The sequence below is a fragment of the Lactuca virosa genome, chromosome 3 (genome assembly GCF_052849685.1).
Source record: "Lactuca virosa cultivar CGN04683 chromosome 3, Lactuca_virosa_CGN04683_v6, whole genome shotgun sequence".
NCBI classification, from domain to species: domain Eukaryota; kingdom Viridiplantae; phylum Streptophyta; class Magnoliopsida; order Asterales; family Asteraceae; genus Lactuca; species Lactuca virosa.
In genome coordinates this window covers 298,401,661-298,407,073 of record NC_136428.1, presented here as the reverse complement: position 1 = coordinate 298,407,073, position 5,413 = coordinate 298,401,661, and positions in this window count along the sequence as shown.

Here is a 5,413-nt window from a genome sequence, read left to right as displayed (position 1 = left end):
TCGTTGTTACCATTGGGTCTATCTCGTTTCTGCTTGTTAGATGTTCTAGTGTCCATGTTCTTATCGTTGCTAGTTTCGTTTTTGTTGTTACCATTGGGTCTATCTCGTTTCTGCTTCTTAGGTGTTCTAGTGTTCATGTTCTTATCGTTGCTAGTTTCGTTTTCGTTGTTACCATTGGGTCTATCTCGTTTCTGCTTGTTAGGTGTTTTAGTGTTCGTGGTCTTATCGTTGCTAGTTTCGTTTTCGTTGTTACCATTGGGTCTATCTTGTTTCTGCCTGCTAGGTGTTCTGGCGACACGAGGGTGCTGTTATAAGGCAAGGGAATTCGTAATCTGAATTCTACCAGGTCCTTCCACTATAAATGGATGTGACCTAACCGTACATGCTTAGGATTTTTAGAGATGGTTGACTGCGGGGTTCTGTCCTAATCGCTATTCAGCCCAGGGACAGAAATAAGGTGGAATCGCACGATCTTAGTTTGCGGAATCCTAATTGTATATGATACTAATGTTCATATGGGACCATCATGGTCCATTCGTAAGGATCCCTAACTTCCCGTGATTTACAGGATTTGCTCTAACGAGAAAGTATTTTTTGGATTATGTTTTTAATTGACAAAAACTTTTGTGATAGTTCGATGCTTAAGTTTATCGTGGAACGTACCAAAAGCTACGGTAGGGTTCCTTGTCGTCAACTCCTATCTAGTCGTCGACTCCTTCGTTAGTCATTTCTATTGGACAATCTCTCTTGAGATGTCCTGTTACACCGTACTTGTGGCAAACTGAACTTACATCTGGGTTGCGGGTGGGGGCAAGGCATGGGGCCGGAGCCCTACAGTAGCAGGAGGTGTGCGTCATCTTGTTGCACCTTTTGCTACGAAATGTCTGGCAGGCTCCCCAATGATGGTATTTGCACTAGTTGCAGAGTGGATTGTTCCCAAGGTACGATTGTCTCAATGGGGGGAGTAGGGTTAGTAGGGGTAGGGACTGATCCCGCTTGTTGTCTTTTAGAAGGCCTCTGAGTCGAACTGCCTCCTTTCTCGTTCCCGAATTTTCGTTTCTTGAGCTTAGGTTTAGGTTTTAGGGTGCATTGGCGAGTTGTTCTTCGTTGGTTTCCCTGGTTGTTGTTACGGTTGAATTTATCGATACTGCTTCCATATTTGTTCGTGTTGTTGGCATTGAAGTATGCCATGATAGCTGCCACGGCAGCTGTTACAGTGGCTTGGAATGTGGTGGAGTCTCTTCGTAGGACTGGTGCATCGACAAGGTACTGGTAATCTCCATGGGAAGACATGATCCTGTTGCACACAAAAAGTGAGCTCGTAAGTACTTGTAGCTAGTTTCAAGTGAGTTTACTCGTATAATCGTGTCAACCTACATCCCCATGATGCAATTATGATATAGAGTGGAAACATATATTGCATGACGTTAAGTCCGTCAAAATAGCACATAGTTAGTGGTATAGTTGGTGGATTTGGTTGCATGGATTCTTGGAGGGCGTACTCCTCTTGGTTTACTACTACTGGTTGCGATTAAAGGCATTATGAACCTAAGGCGAGTAGTGAGGTAATCCTCTTTTGGTGCACAAAGTGCTTGGCTATTTTACTTATACTATGAGTGCCCTTTTTTGTTCCTTACACTGCTAAGGCTGTCCTAGCCTTGATTGCTACGACTTGTGGTCTCCAAATGACCATATCCTCGTTCGAGGAGTGTAGATGGTCCGCATAGTTTTCTGGTCCTACTTTTGGGTTTCGTAAGGCATTTGGAATGGTGTTCCTGTTACTTGTGGAGGATCGGGTTTACATTGTTGCGTACTGGGTTTTGCTTGCGGTCTCCATTACTCCATGACAGAGAGTTGGAAATCGGGAGTCAATTCGGACTACTCATGGCCCATACGGAGGTGATGCTTGATTCGTGAGGGTGTTGGCTATCGGAGTTCGGTTCACATCGATTGTGGAACGGGGTGTCCTAAATTGGATAGGAGCTAATTTCTTAACTTGTTTTTGTGTGGGTATCGTTTTGTTTCTAGGTATGTCTATTCCAGGAGTACCTATATAGGGTGTTTGTGTATCTGGGAAGAGAAAGGTGAAAGGGTCTTCTGCCAATAGGAATAAGCTTGCTATGAGTTCCCTCGGCACTTTCATCATTGTCTGGCCCTTAGTCGAAATCCTCCCTTTCATAATTCATCTCTTGGTATTCCTTAGGATCCGCTCCTGGGTTTTTCCTCATGGACTTCTTCTGGTCTCTCCTTGCCCCATCTGTAATTTACCGTGACAGGGTAGTAGAAGTCTTGGCGAGGAATTTCAACTACGTTGTTTGTGCGAGAATCGCGGTACGAGATATACGGGGAAAGTTTAGGTGTGGGAGGGGTTTATAGTATCCTAAAATACTCCTATAGTATTTTAAACTTGATGTTCGATTCTAGTATTCTCTTGTACTCATAGTTGGTAGGTTTTAGGTTTGTTGTGACACCACCATCACTCCCAAGAACGTGTTGGTCATATCTCAAATAAATATAGTTTATCAGGCTATATTCATCCCGGATATGATTACATACTGCCTAGGTTTGACTTTAGCGTTCAACCATTAGTAACTTTTGTTTCCCTCTCGTCATGATTCTGTGTTAGTAGTTATCTATACTTTTATAGAATACTTGTCTTTTTAAAGTGTACCTTCAGGCAGAGTGTGTTTTAGTCCCATTTTATTTATAGTTGTATATCTTGTATGGCTAGATATACCAGTTCACTATAAACAATGCTCTGATACCAATCTGTCACACCCCCGGACCAGACGATGGAAACGCCCGGAGGCGGGTGACTTCATTTTGCAGTATCATAACAATTGAATATAAATGAAACAGAGCAATCCAAACATCATACATTGAGATAACAAACTTACATTGTTTACATATTGTATTTGTCCATCGAATTACACAAAAGAGACATAAGCAGAAAAATCCAAACTACAGCTAAATAGTCTTGCATACGCGTCACTTGTTACCTGCTTACTAGATCCCTGAGAATACAAGTCGTTTTAAAAAGCGTCAACTAAAATGTTGGTGAGTTCATAAGCATTTTTGTATAAAATCAGTTACACTTATTTAGAATCGTTCTCGTTGTACTTTTGGAAAATCCGATATTTTCTATGAAATCGTTTGAATCCTTGTTTTGAAAATCATGGATATATGTGTGCATGTTCCTCTTATCGAGAATATGGTTGAAAATCGTGTTCCTCTTATCGAGTAAAATTGAGTGTGCGTTCTAGTTTATCGTTATCGAAATCGTAGAAAATCGTTTTCTCCAGAAAATCTCATATTTTCTGCTATAAAATATTTGTAAGTTCTATTTACAACTGTGTACATGTGTGGGTTAGTTTATCGTTCTCAAAATTGTTTACAAAACGTTTTCCATAGAGTCCTACGCTTTTTAATTTGTAAAATAGCAGTATTGCGACTCTATACTTGTTAGGAGAAAGAATCGACATGGCAATTGTGGACATTCTACGCGATGAAAAAGGACAGTCAACGCAACAAATGCGGACCATCACTTATCATGTATAGGACAGTCAACACAACGTGCCAAAATTTATTTATGAGGTTTTTTCCATGCATAAATTTCTAGATAACGTAACATATTCTAGTGAGTCGTTATAACCATACTAATCTGACGGAGTGCCTGTTTTGGCGTTTCTCAGGCGCCCTAGTTTTGGAAAAGACATTTGTCACCCTAGACTGGCCTGTCTAGCTTTAGCGAACAACGAAGGTGTGTGTGTCAACCCTGTATAGATCTATACACAAATTCCCGCTCTCCCTCCAGGAAACTCTGGCTATAACTCCTTACAGGACTTTAGACGTACACTAATATTTTTATATTTAGGTACTTTTGAGATTTGTCTGACTAGAATATTAACAACCTTTTAAGCAATCATTAAAGATCCATTATTTGTTAGATAAATAATGAATTTCGTACTCATTGAATAGAAATATCGTTCTCGTTCCATATCGTTGACTGTGCTCGTTAACTGGGTGCTCGTGTTCGTTCCTTTTCGTTTATTGAAAAATAAGCCATTTTAGTAAAGAGAAAAAGTTTCAAGTTATAATTTGTGTAAATTTATAACTGTCGGTTATGACACGCATTTTCTGTTTTATGGCATATAGAACATTACTTATGTTCTTGGAGGTTTTACGACAGCAGTTTATGACATGCAAATATTTTTTTCATGCAAACTCTGCTTTCGTATGTTTTCCTTGATAAAATTATTTATATTAAATATTTATAAATAATCACAAATAGTTTGTTAATCTGGTATAATGTCATGAGTATGGCATAATTTTCCAAGATAACCCTTGTATTTATGTTTGGCCAAAAATGATCCAAAATATTATTATGTCCATACTTTAGTCATTTTCATAGTATTTTGCCTAACAACTTGTGTAAGCAAATATTAAAATAAATCCTTATAGTTGTTGATATAAAAATTTCGTGGTTTACACTTGGTAACATACTAGTTCTTGATTCCAAACTTGATTTGTGAGATATAATCCAAACTCTTGAGAGTTAACCAAAATCTCGAGTTTTTTGGACTACTTACAAGAGTTTTCATACTTAAACACATGTAAGATGGCATGCATACACAATAAGCAATTAAATCATGATTTACACAAGACTTTGACTTGTATTCTCCCCCAAAAACAATAAAAAATTAGAAAAAGGTGGGGTATGAAGCTCACCTTGAGTTAGTTTTGTGGGTGATTTGAAGAGATGTTGAGCAGTTTCCAAGTTCTAACCCTTGGAGAGTTTGATAAACTCTTTGAACTTGAGGATTTCCTAAGAATATTAACACATAATTTTATGTGTAAATATGGTGATATTAACAGATTAAAGTGGAGAATCACTTAGCAAATGAGGGGATACTTACAAGAATTTTTGGAGATTTCTTTGAAGAAATCAGATTGGAGCTTGAATTCTCTTGGAAGCATCTTAGGAGTTCACAGAACGTGCCTAAGTTTTTGATGGAAAGTAACGAATGGGTTTACTCCCAAAGAGGATAAGGGAGTGAGAAGAGGTGTTTGGTTATCTGTTAGTTAAAACATTGATATTTGGTGGGTATTTCATGGGTTACCGTGAGTTGCATGGAAAAATGGGAATTTACATCACAAAGTCAAACCTTTTGTCCTTATCTTGATTTTAGGATAGGATCTTTATAAATCCTACATTTTATTTTATGTAAATATGATTTAAATAATGAAATTTGGCATAAAATAAAGGTTTTATGGGTCTAAGTTACAAAAAATACGAGTTTGGTGGGATTCCCGACGTCAAAATGCCTCAAAATGAAGAAAAACTCTGAAAATGACAAAAATCCGGAGTGTAGCATGGCTCCTACGAGGGTCCGAAGTCAGCTTCTAATTTCCG